Source organism: Halichoeres trimaculatus, unplaced genomic scaffold (genome assembly GCF_033239565.1).
Source record: "Halichoeres trimaculatus isolate MK-OKI-2021-1 unplaced genomic scaffold, fHalTri1.1 fHalTri1_scaffold_3, whole genome shotgun sequence".
NCBI lineage: Eukaryota > Metazoa > Chordata > Actinopteri > Labriformes > Labridae > Halichoeres > Halichoeres trimaculatus.
In genome coordinates, this window is record NW_027437181.1 from 22990005 (window position 1) to 23003945 (window position 13941).

The 13941-nt window shown below is 40.5% G+C and overlaps 1 long non-coding RNA gene across 2 annotated transcripts in view; it reads left to right on the top strand.

The window, feature by feature from the left end:
• Positions 1-13941, top strand: part of LOC141787470 (uncharacterized) — a 116626-nt gene that overhangs the window by 33890 nt on the left and 68795 nt on the right. Inside the window, exon 3 of one of the 2 annotated variants that reach the window (XR_012598075.1) lies at positions 9389-9636. The exons of the other annotated variant lie outside the window; for it this stretch is intronic. This is a non-coding gene — a long non-coding RNA (uncharacterized LOC141787470). Of the gene's footprint in view, positions 1-9388; positions 9637-13941 lie in introns of those variants that run through there. 2 annotated transcript variants of the gene reach the window in all.

A 13941-nucleotide genomic window follows, 5' to 3' on the forward strand; every position in this document is an offset into this window, starting at 1 on the left:
TACTGTGTGTAATTGTGTAACCCTAATTTTCCTGGCACGGAGGCTCTGACAGAGGCCTGTCATCTCTCCTAAGCCTCTTCTCTCAGGCACGATGCTGAAATGAGATCTCGTCTTAGCTGCAGAAATGCTGAAAGTAATATAAGGGACACCAAGAGAACAAAATCACCTTCTTACGGAGAAATCCTTTAGAAAAAGGGCTTTAGCTTCCATATCTACCCCAGCCCCTCAGCTGACATGATGCAGTGAAGAGGGCTGTGTGATATCCACTTTCAGGACGGTCTTGTAGATGAGAGTTCAGGGAGAAAACAGTTCATCTCTTGAGACGGTTAGTGATTTAATGTTGGCATGTGATTTCTCTCAACAGTATATGTCACATGAAGGCTCATATGTTAAAAATTTTAGAAGTGGAAAAACATTAGACCCTGACGAAGAGAAAGAGTAGCCTGGACTAAATTCACCTGGTGTATGCCCCCTCCCCCTGCTCATGCCTCTCAAACCTCATAAGCAGAAGTCACATGCTCTGGCATGGCAGCTAATGGCTCATAAATGTTCTATAGCAGCGCATGATAGCACGGTGACATCTGCCTCTTCCACATCTACCTCGACTACTGCCAGCACTTTGAGGAGCTCACTGATACCCTTTGTCCTTTTTTTTTTAAATCTTTATCTATTTATATTTTCATTTTATATCAAAAGGAGCCATTTGCCCATTAATTCTTAGCATTCATTTTAGGAACATGCTTTGAATGTTCAGTCGAAGAAAAAGTGTTTGTGAGTGTGTGTGTCTGCGCAGCAGTGTGTATGTGTTGGGGGGAGGAATTACTGCAGATAGTAGCAAATCTCCTGCCTTTGATCTTTGCAACCATCAAAGAAATCTGTCCCCGCAAAGTCAGACACCCAGCCACATGTGGTGCTGCTTTTCATACGCTTTGAGAGGGCGTCGAACAGCGTCTCTTCATTTCTCTCTTGCTGGTCACTAATCTCTACACAGAAATAACACTGAGATTGCAACTGTCTAGATCAGAGACTGTCAGCTACCGGCACAAAGTTAGCACCAAAACAAATGCTCCAGCAAAGCGTGCCCTGCAGCTATCAGTTTATAAATAACAAAAGATGGAAACAGAGGCATTGTTCTGCTATTCCTGTAGATCTGATAAATACAAAACCAAACAGTGAATTTGTTTTTCAGTATATAAGATGTACTTTATATTAATACCACGTGAGTAAAGTGCAGTAAGTCAATGCAAGAGATGGGAGAAATATATCCAGATTATTTGAGGATAACATAGAACAGGGGTGGCCAACCAGTCACAGACCAAGAGCCACAAAAATTACTGTGGTACACAAAGAGCCACACCACAAACACACTTCCTCTCGCACATAAATGAAAGGACATAAGATGAAAATCAATACACTTCCAAATTTTGAGTGACATTTATTGCGTTTGTAAGTTGTTTAAATTCATACTTGGAGCTCTGTCTAAGACAAGTTTCTGTTTTTCCTGCAGAAGAGACAAAGTTTCATCTATCTATATATCTATCTATCTATCTATCTAAGTAGCTATGAGCAAATGCAAGTCAAGAAAAGAAACTGAAACTTAAGTACCAATCTCATCACCCAAGTATTGATCAATACTGATCACAACATCAATATATCAATAATTTAGATTGATTGGTACACCACTACTCATAACAATAATGAATGGATCAAAGAGCCACACACCGAAAGGCAAAGAGCCACTTGTGGCTCGCGAGCCACAGGTTGGCCACCCCTGACATAGAACATACCTGCACTGACCTGAATATAGGACGGCCCCAGTTATAAGATGACCCCCCCTCTTATTGAGACCAATTCAGAAAAAGACTCAGATAATCAAAATTTACTTTGTTGAGAGAAACTATTTTTTATTGATCTTGTTATAATAACAATCAATTAAATTAAATACTTATGTACTACACTCAAATTACATACAGAGGTTTTCACAGGTGATCCTGTAATCCTTCACCCTCACCCCACTTTTTTTATTCATGATTCAGGGAAAAAAAACAAAAATAACAACAAACAGTGTCAAAGAGATTCAGGAAGCTACACAGAGTACAATAAATGTGTCCCATATTTCATAGAAGGATGAAACTCCGCTGGGTCATTCTGTCATAAATTACTGAAGGAACTCTACTGACCAGCTGTCGTGGTTCCAATGCTTCCAATTGTTTTGATGCAATTTTGACTTCTGAACTCTCACAAATGAAGCAAATATGAAGTGTTGAATGTATCGTGAACTTGTGCTATTTGCATAAATCTGTCAGGTTTTCCTTATTTTTCGCCTGACAAGCACTTGTGTTTTTACACTGACTTTGCACAAATGATTTTATTTGATATGTAAGCAGCGTTAGCGTTGAAGCGGCTCGTGTCTCATTCCCTTTTTACTCTTTTTAAAAAAGTATTTATTTTATATGCTTCCAAATTATTGCTGAGTGGTTTCTTGAGAACCTAAGTGACGGTAAGAATTTATCTTCTTTCACTTTATCTTTTCTGCCACTTTTTATATGGTTCACCACTTTTGTTGATCAATAACATTTTAACAAAGAAAAGCAGCTCATCAGCCTAGTCAATGTACAAAGTCCAGTGTTGAAAATCAACCTCACTGCACTCTCAGTAAGTCTTTGTATGTTTGTGACTTTAATTCAGATGATGTTTTGAAGCTTTCCTTTAAAATATCAGCTATAATCTGGCTGGGCTGGTACACAGCATTATCATCTAACAGTGAAAGACGTTTCTTTCTTCACAATGAAAAGAGTCAACAGGGTGAAGTGCTATTTAAAATGATCTGTTTGCTTAACAATGAAAATCCAATACATGACTGGAATCTTCTTAAAAAAATGATCCCTGAAATCTATTTTTTGTGACATCACTTGTAAACATTTGATGTACTTTAATGACCTTTTCCTTAGCATTAATTATTACAAAGGTGATTCCCCCCCCCCCCCCCCCCCCCTTTTTTTTTTTTTAAAGTCTCATCCTGCTGGTTTAAACCATGACACTATTCAAAATCCGACTGGGTCAGAGATAAAAAAGAAATGCTAAACTCTACCAGGATTGTGCCCCATGCTGGTTTTGATATTCCTCTGTTTGTTCTTAATAACACAGCTCTGAAGATGTGAAAGGATAAACTCTATCTAGAGTTAAGTTTTGTCCTGCTTTAGGTAAACAGTCTATATTGCAATAACGTCCATATCCCTGTGAGAGAAAGTGACAGACAGCAATGACTGAATCACTTGATAAAGAAGAATAAAGAATAAATAAAAATAAATTCAATTACCCCCTGTGCCTCCACAAGCTTTCACGCGACATTGGAAGTGTGCGTGTGGGAATTTGCCGTTCAGGAGACATTGATTAATTATGCCACACACAATTAGCCCATCAAATCGAGTGTGTCCTCCTCTCCTGTGAAAAGGTGGTGTCAGAATTTTATGGGGCATTAGGCGGTAGTGCTCCTTGTATTTTCTTAGAGATCACCAGAGAGTAAGAGCACCGGGGGAGAGGCACAGTTGCTGGCTGTTTTTTTTTTTTTTTTTGTATGAATAGTGGATAGCAAAGCCTGCAGGGTAAAGAGATGGCTAACTGATCCTTTTAGACCAATGTCAATACTGATACCCATCACTGTTTGCACTCCCAGCAGGGTCCTTGGCCTGCCTGTAATGTCTGTGGCATCTCAGTGATTGAGAGAAGAAATGACAGTGAGACAAATTAAGAGAGCAGACAGAGATGGCTGCCCCTATAGCCCCTCATTCCCCAATGCAAATTGTCTTCTAATTCTCTGCTCCAAGGTTTAGCCAGGATGTGAAAAAGAGTGAATTGTTCTCAAAATGCGAAAAAAAAATTATCTCTACTGCTCTTTTTCATGGAGATCAACATTTTGCATGATCTCCATGCTTAACTTTTTTTCTGTATTAACAATATAGCGCCAAATGTATGTCACGCATTTCCTCATATATCACTGTCATAGGTCACTGTATGTGAGCATCACATAGTGTGCGTGTGTGGACTGTCAAAATAATGTTGTCTGCATTTCCAACTTGTCGCCTCATTAATTTAAAAACAATGCAGAAGTTTAAATCTGCAAAACATATAAGAAAACAAACCCTTCTTTGATGATAAGTGGTGATTGTTGCTCTCTGCTGAGATTGTCAGATACTGGAGTGAACACATCTGAGTTTTTTTCAAGATTATGACTCCCCTGTGGCTTTGATGTTTTGCCTTTGATAGTCACACCCTCCCTTCTTTAAAAATGTATTGTTTTCTCTGCATCAAACATACACTCACCGGCCACTTTATTAGGTGCACCTTGCTAGTACCAGGTTGGACCCCCCTTTTGCCTTCAAAACTTCCTTAATCCTTGGTGGCATAGATTCAACAAGGTACTGGAAACATTCCTCAGAGAGTTTGGTCCATATTAACATGATTGCATCACGCAATTGCTGCAGATTTGTTGGCTGCACATCCATGATGCGAATCTCTCATTCCACCACATCCCAAAGATGCTCATGGATTGAGATCTGGGGACTGTGGAGGCCATTTGAGTACATTGAACTCGTTGTCATGTTCAAGAAACCAGTCTGAGATGATTCCAGCTTTATGACATGGAGCGTTATCCTGCTGGAAGTAGCCATCAGAAGATGGGTACACTGTGGTCATAAAGGGATAGACACGGTCAGCAACGATACTCAGTACCAATCAAGTATGGTCCTGAGGGGCCTAAAAGGTGCCAAGAAAATATCCCCCACACCATTACACCACCACCACTAGCCTGAACCGTTGATACAAGGCAGGATGGTACTATGCTTTCATGTTGCTGACACCAAATTATGACCTTACCATCTGAATGTTGCAGCAGCAATCCAGACTCATCAGAGCAGGCAACGTTTTTCCAGCTTGGCTCAGCACTGCAATCGGTGCTGAGAGGCAACGTGTGCTGAAGATCAATAGACGCTTTCACCTCAGTCTCCAAACTCTAGAAAAGTTGCTAAATACATCAACAGAGCTGCTAAGCTGGCAACAACCTGCATGCCGCAACTGAAACTTGGCACCGAAAGACAAGGCACGTTTTGATACTCAGTACTACTGAAGCATTTCAGTCAGTGCCGAAGTTTGGTACTCACCCCTATTCTTGAGTGCCACAACCAGATGTGTGACACAGGGAAATGAATGACAGTGTTGATGTGCAGGGCTGAGATTCAGTTATGAGAGGACATATCAGAGCCAGAGCATTCACTTACTCCAAAAATGTGAACTAAGCAAACCCAGTCTACATTCAGTATGACGGTATGTACAGAATCTGCTCACCTCATGACATCACAAGACGAGTAATCATAGTAATACCTGCCCCCTTACCTGGTGTCTCCACCCTCACTTTCTGAGCCACACCTTCAGGGTAATGCTGTCATTGATTTACTCTTAGTAGGAACAGCTACGACGCATGTTGCTGGGCGTAGTTAACAACAGTTCTGCTAACATTACCCACGGTGTAAATGCATTGCTGTTTATTTTCTTAAAACCCGAAAGGTAGATAAATGCTTGATAAAGGTCTGAACATTTGCTCACTATACATAAGGTAAATCTCTAACTCTGTCCATGTGGAAAGCCGACATGGGGCAAGGTGACAGGAGCTCATTTGGAATTTAAAGGGGCAAACACCAAAACCAAGTGATTTGAGAAAGGCTGTTAAGGGCTGGCTGCAAACGTCTCTAAACTGCTTGAATTATATCATTACTACTTTGACTGAAACATAGTGAGGACGTCTCATTTAAACAGCAGTAGACTGTGTTCAATAGTTGAAAAGGGTAAGATGTCAGTCAGAAAAGAGGGCATTTTTATATGGTACTGTTCTTTTTTTTCAGGTTATTACTGTAACCTTAATGGCCAATTTTCTGAACCTTAACTTTTTAATAATGACTTTGATACTTGAGTTGTAGGTGGCTTTTTGCTTTGCATCTTAATGTATGTGCATCACTGTCGATGACCAGTGTAAGCAAGTATGCCACATTTATTTCTGTTTTTTGCCGATGAACGTGCCATAAAAGAGGATCATAAAGCACCAAATAAATTTCTCAGGGAGCTCATAAAAAAACTCCCTCAGGCAGCTTTTGTGCTTTTTGTCTTTGATTTAACAACACCAGATATTGTGCTTTTCTGTCCAAAAATGTGCTGCAACTTCCTGGTGGTGTGAAGAAGCCCTTGTTAACCTTGTCATCCTTTATTACAATCTTACCTCACAGGCTGTTTTCAAGATGCCAAACGATGTGTGTGTGTGTGTGTGTGTGTGTGTGTGTGTGTGTGTGTGTGTGTGTGTGTGTGTGTGTGTGTGTGTGTGTGTGTGTGTGTGTGTGTGTGTGTGAGGGTCTTACAGATATGATCCAGGGGCTTTTCGAGGAATCTTATGTTACAACTGCAGTTTTTCGGGGAGGATTGCTGTTGTTGTTCATTCAGTAGTTCTCCATTTATTTTTTATTGTTGGTTCAAATCTGAAGGTCAGCATGCAGTTAATAGGTACAGGCCATTATTCAGGGTAGCATTTCCATGACAACCATTAGCTGAGGCACTGACTATAAATACAAGAGATAACTCTGCGATCTGAACACATTAGTTCTGCGTCAATGAGAAGCTGCTGGTGGGTAAGGGAAATTTCACTGCTTTTGTCTGGTAACAAAAACAGTTCTTGCAAACCACCAGGTGAGTTAACAGCTGGATTTACCTCAAAAGTCTTGTATGGTGTTGTGTATAGAAGGAAACACTTTTGGTCTGATGGTCAAGGAGGCAGATAGTGCTCTTATAGTGAACACTTTCTGTTGGAATTGAATTCAGAATAGCTTCCGTGTCCATATATTTCCTAATATACACTGTGCAGGCTTTATAGTACAGTAATGCACAAAGTTAGATGCTGATAAAAGACAGCTTAGATGTAAACTGGACCTACAGCACCATTAGAGCCGGCAGCTTTCTAACAGGAATCTATTGATCCCCCTTTAATGTGAAACATGGATCTACATTTCTCCGAGTGGTCAAGGATAATGGCTTGATAAAACGTATATAATATTTTCCAAGCTCCCTTTTAGAGAACTCTGAATGTCCGTGTGCCTGCACCGGGGCTGGCCAGAGCGGGTAATCTTTACAGAGGTATTATATTACATGCTCAGATGAACGTTAGATTTTATGGTCACTCAGTGCATGGGGCTCCCTCTTGTGCAGATGGCTTGGAGGGATGAGGTCTGCTGTGGAGTCAGGGAGGAATGGTTATTTCATGTGATAAATACACCTCATGCCATTATTATGCAGCCCTTTTTCAGGGCAAAACCATAACTCCCTGAAGCTAATGCATGTGTTCACATGAGCCTTCCCCCACGTGTTACACACCCATACAACATGCTTCCTATGAAACTCCAAATACAAATCCTGATGAGGCTAGAGCTGCAGATTTGGATCATTATTTTAAAAAGGGGGGTGCATTCTTTGTAGCGAGGCTGTATGTTTTATCATCAGAGTCAATTTGAAAGTTATTGATTGTATTCGGAATATAGAAGCACAATGGGAATATTTTAATGTACACTTTGTGCTGAAAGCATAAGACATATGATTAGATGACCGTATTTAATGAGATGTTGGGGCTGCAGATTCCCTCTTTGTATTATTGATAATATGCTGCATTGAACTGGGCTGTGCTATGGGAGTCTAGTGATTATTGATGAGGGTCTAATGGACTTTTGTATTTGTTGATTCCCCCTGGATTAGGTACAACCCATCCCTGAATGTTCAGTTGCACAATTGGAAGAAACAAAATTTTCCTCTAACATCAAACCAGAAATGTCATCCTTTTCTCAAATTACAAAGATATCCCCGCATTCCTCTGTTGATCCCTGCTCTCAGAACACATCATTACTAGGTGGTACTACAAGCTTGAGTAAAGCTTGAAGTGTTACACTGATGACCTGAAACCCTCAAAACAGCATCAAGCAATTAGCAAAAATATATAATTATCATTACTTTTGTTCGGGTGTATTTTTATGGTTGGATTGGGCTGCATGGGATTTAGGATTGAAGATCTAAATCTATTTCAGAAAGAATGGACATACACTCTTGTTGTTTCCTCTCTGGCTTCCTCTCTCAGATAGGAGGCAATAAATGTGTCACTCTGAGACCTAGGCTAGCTCTAAGGGGGATCTCTGATCGCTCTCAAATTGACCGTTACAGAGAAAGAGAGGAGAGGCAACTGAATATAGCCTTTGTGTGTGTGTGTGTGTGTGTGTGTGTGTGTGTGTGTGTGTGTGTGTGTGTGTGTGTGTGTGTGTGTGTGTGTGTGTGTGTGTGTGTGTGTGTGTGTGTGTGTCTCCCACTTACCTACAACTGTCCGCCCCTGGGCCCAACCCACTTAACCAAACTAAAAGCCTTGAGGGGAAGGAGTGGACCAGGTCAAGCTGGAGCCTTTTTGTTCAGTGTTATTGAGAATCTCTAAGTCTTAAGCCTAAATTACAACACTTGCTCCACCTGATCATGGAGTACTCTAATTTTACATTGTATAACATTCAGAACAATGGTGGGCACTTAAAGAACCCCAAAAGATCACAGTGGCACTAAATTGATGCCGGTTTTATTTTGATCATCTGTTTTGTTTGTTACAGCACAAAGGGTTTTGACTTCAGAACTGCACTCTCATATTGACCTGTAAGTGTAAACTGTACATGCTTAACTGTATCTGTAGACAGATGAATAGATACAGACTTAAACCTGTTCGGGTATTGCAAAAGTTCAGATCTGACCTAAAGCTAAAGCAAATCTATTGAAAATGGTAGTTCATCACCCACACAGAGTACTTTGAACAAATCCTGACCCAAAAGAGAAGAAAGCCATCATCTGTTAGTTTTTCCAGTTACTCTTTCACCTGAGAGACCACTAAATTGTTTGAAATGCATTTTCTGAAGATTCATGAATCCATTTATTCATCAATGAATCTAATTCATGGAGCAATGACTTTTTCTTTTTTTAAACGCTGCTTGTTTCCGTGTTTATTTGTTCCTCTCTAACGAGACTTCACAGTTTTCTTTTTTCAAACGTGATCTAAGGAGTGTCTTTGGCTACTTGGCGTGATTAAATCAATACTTGTTCAAGCACATCAACAACAACATTCATCTGACATTTAATTTATTTCTGACCAATCGGAGGCAGTTCAATGAATGTCAATTATTGGGTGTAGCTTTGTTTGATTTCAACTACTGACAGTTTGATTACAGAGACTTTCTGTTGCAATCTCACTTTTGTATGGTGAGATAATCATACAAGATTTGATTATAGGAATGTCTCAGATGCGTCATCTTGATAATTTTTTTTTTTTTTTAAGCTTTGACAGGTTGCCAGAAAAATAGTGGTGCCTGAGTTCCTTTTAGGTCTCCTGTGAAGCTGCACCATGTCCCTTAGATCCCAGTCAATGCCCAGGATACTGAGCCACGTGGACCATGACAAATGTTCCTTTTTTCATATCGTACTAAAATAGCAGCACATATGTTGAACACGGCTCCTGCTACATTGTAGCTTGACTGGCTCAGGCCCAGTCCTGTCAGCCCATACGACTTAAATAAAATTTTTCTCCATGTCCTACCGTTTCCATTTGGTTCCATCTGTTCTCACTCTGCGAGGGGCTGAAGATATGGCTGGACAACCAGTGTTGAAGAAGGTTGCAGGAAAGCGACCTTTGGGCTAAAATCCCAACAATTAAAGCCCATTACAAATAAACATTTTTAAAAATTATTTTTGAGCAAAAACACTTTTAGTTTCTGATGATATGGAAATGGCTTAAGCGGGACACCTGGAATGGAACCCTGACTGCCTATGTTTATGGGGTATGTGACTAATTTACTGAGCTAAACATGGCAAAGCTGCTTCTTCTTTTCTTTTTTTTTCATAGAAACTGTATGCCAAAATACCCTGCAGGCTCCTTCTGAAAGTGGGCTGGGAGAGGCTCAAATTCAACGGGCAATGTACCAGATAATGTTCTGTTCACTGTGGTGGAAATGTCTTCTTTGTTTCACTTTTACATGTTAATACCGGCATGCAGACCAACTATATCAAAGATTCAGGATGATCAAATGGATCTTTCAAGTTAACAACCAGCAATGCTCCACAAACAAGATAATTATAAGTGTTACACTGAAAACACATCAAAGTGAACAGCAACCTTGTGATGAGCTGGAGTTGGAGTTCAGAATACCAAGAAAGGACAGAGTACTTTGTAAATCTATCACTGGGTACACAATACCTGCAATCTGTTCAGCCAGGTTGACAAGAAGGTTATTACCGTTGACGATAAAAGTAAAATGTGCCACTTATTGGACTTGTGTGTCAGAGTAGTGTCCAATCAGACTAGATAATGAGCAGCAAGATTCCAGAGGGATCCTCCCCATGCTGTGCCATTGTGCGTTCAAAGGAAACATCTGGCCTGTATCAATATTTGGGTCCCTGTGAGGCCGTCATTCTGCAAACCCCGGTGTCACTAAGCAGGGAGAATTTTACTGCTGGAGTCAGAGCTCTCGCACAATCCGTTATACTCTTGTAAACACGCATCAGACCTGGAGGAGCCATATTTTAACTTTGTTTACAAAGTGGGCGGATGGTTCTCTAATATCCCTCAAAAGCTGGTACAAAAGTGAGAAGTGTTGTAAATCCACCAAACTGAGGAGGAATCATAAAATGCACTAAGCTGGGAGTGGGGTTACTGTTACCACTGTGTTTAGAGTCTCAAGGTTTAAGCCGGGAAGAATTAAGAGATAAAAGTTTTCATCTGACAGCCAAAGAATGCTTTCAGCCTCTCACGCCAAGCCTTTGTGCAACGATACTGCCGATTCAGAATGGCATCTTTACTGTGAAAGCACGACTTGGGATTGTGTAATCAGGTTTTATTCTCTACAGCTCCGAATCTTATAGAAAATAAGTGTTGACAAACAGAAATGGGGCCGCTACACTGGGACACTGGGAGGAAGTATGATTCGCGGTGAAGGCCTTGAAGAGAAGTAAATATCTGCTTAAGTGTTTCTTCCTTGCGTGCTGTTCTCTCAGTGGTGGTGTAGTTCAGGAAACACTAGCAGGTAGTGATGCTCAGAGAAAAGTGTGAAGTGTGTGGGAGTGCCTCCATGAAAAGCTGCTGGATTTATCTTCTCTCAGTTTATCCTGGATCTCAGTCTGCTTGTAACGTCATTACCGGTCTTTAGTACATCTATTTACTTAGTGACATCAGCGACAGAGTTTACTCGCTGTGCACCGTGCAGAGACGTTGCCACTAACTGTGATTTTTAATAAGATGTGTGTTTAGTTCCTGTTCTAATTAGCATCATGCAGGAGCTGACTAATGCACATTTGAGTTGACATTGCTTATATAATTCAACATAACGGGTTTTAATAAAACACCCTCTTCATGCTTCGTTTCCACTGATCACCAGCTGCTGGGTCAATTGAATAATTAAGAATTTAATTAAGCTTCAGTTTGGATCACAATCTTCTCACACAGTGAGGCCTTGTACTCCAAGCATCAGTAGCAGAGATCAAAAAGGGAAGGGATGATGTGCCAAGCAAGAGTTTAGAGATGTGAGCTCTATCATGCGCTGAAATGGAAAGGTCTGAAGTGGCTTATCTATTTGATCTCTGAATCCTCCGGTTCCACTCCACAGAGTGGGGCTGTTATTTTTCTGCTCGCCCATATTATGCTGCAGATTCCAGTGCAACCCTCTAAGGTATGCAGCATTTCACTCTGTATTATCCCTTTAGACTGCTCCCCTCATCATTGCCAGCATGTAATACAATACAATCTATTGACTTCTTGGGAAGCAGCTCTCACAGTGAATTGACTGTGTTGCTTTGGCTTTAAGTAGGCTAATTTCACTCAATGGTGCATGAGTAAATGTTAAATGGAGCTACTGAACCTTGCGATATGAGAATATTGTTACCCTCGCTGTTATTTCATACGTTAACATGTGTGTTTGTGGTGTGTGCAGAACTGACAGCCTGTTGGGGATTGACTTTTCTATTAGATTGAGAGCCCCAGCACAATCTATTACATGTTCACTCGAAAAAGCATATAATCAAGTATCTGAGTGTGTTACAAAAAATCAATTTTACATTTTGTATTTCTTGGGTATTTCAAAATGTTATCAAATATCCAGGCACAGAGACATAAAAGGAGTATAAGTCAGGAGTCATGCAGATAATATCACAACTGAAATATGGTTAATGAAAATTTTCAAGTGTTCAAGTTTATAGTAATGATCCAAAGGACATTATGTTTGAGACAGAAAGTAGCTATGTCATATTATAGTGTCTGCTTATTTAAATAAGAAATATCTCAAATTACCATCAACAGGACTGCTTTATACTGAGAATGTCATTTCATTTCTCCGTTTGTCATAGTAAATGCCCATGATAAAGTTGTATAAAATGCACATGAGAAAGCAAAGACTGGTTAAGGTTGTGAGAAGTAGGATGTCCTTTGTAGATATTTACATAAAGGATAAAAATTTGAAGTCTTTAAGAGACTAATATGCCTTTTCATTACTAGACTTTAACAAAAAGTGTTGTTTTTATCCTAAGTGCAAAGTCAGTTAGGGAAAACATGCTCATTAGAAATAGAAATAGAAAATACTTTATTTATCCCTGAGGGGAAATTCAGGAGTCACCACAGCATTTAAGAAAACAAAAGTAAGAAAGAGTGTAGAAAGTGCAAAAAGGTCCATAAGAAATTAGATGACGACATCCCGTCCACCACTCGTCCACCACTCTCCAGCCCAGCCAGTCTCCACCTCCACAGGGTCCAGGACTGAGCCTCCCCAGAAGTCTGTTCAGTCTCTGTCTCCTGGATCCTGTCTGCTCACAGCAGGCGAAGCTCCTCCAGTGTGGGGCCGGCGTCCGATGTCAGCTCCGTCAGCCACGTCCGTGAACAGCACGATGCCGCTGGGTTAGCACAGCTAGCTCATCCATCCCCCGGGGCTAGATCCCACATTCCCAACAACGATGGATGGAAGGACAGGTCTGCGTTGTCACCTCCCAGCTCACATACGAGAACCAGCACGTCGTCCTCACCTCCTCCTCCTCAGCTCGAGGGAAATCATCAAGCCCTACACTAGTTAGCTTTGACATGCTACAGGCTGCTAACAGCTAATTTTGCATGTAGACAATGCAGCCATGGTTACGTAGGATCTCCAGACAAACACAGGAGAAAAGTAGTAAAAAAATATCGCCGAAGCCACAAAAAGTTTGGTGTCCGTGACCGACAATGAATCATACAAAGTGATGATCCACTCCAAATATAAAGATTACGAAAAAGAGACGAAAAAAATTACAAGAAACGGACAAAGACGAGAGAGCTGCTGCAACAGGCAGCTACTTGGGCAGCGCCTAGCAATGAAAAAAAAAAGGTTAATATGGTTAGATTAATATGTCACTCTAAATTGTCCTTAGGTGTGAGTGTGTGCATGAAAGGTTGTCTGTCTATGATTGACTGGCGACCAGTCAATCATAGCTTATCCCAGCTAAGACAGTTGGGATAAGCTCTAGCCACTTGTGACCCTGCACAAGATAAGCGCTATGGGAAATAAATGAATGAATGAATAAACAAATGAATGACATGAACATAACATTGCAAGTTTATACATCAAAACATAAATGATTTAAATTCAAAAACTGAGATTGTATTATTAAACAAATATATATTTATTACCACAGAACATACACAAAAGTACAGAAAACTGGTACTGTTGAGTACCAATACCTGACCAGGTTTGGTACCGTATTGTTTCCAATGTAAAAGGTACTCATCCCCAAAGTCAGCAAACCATTTTGTAAGTATGTAGTTATCTAATTTGCTATGTCTACACTGGCATGTTGATTTTGTCTCAGGAGGCCATTATA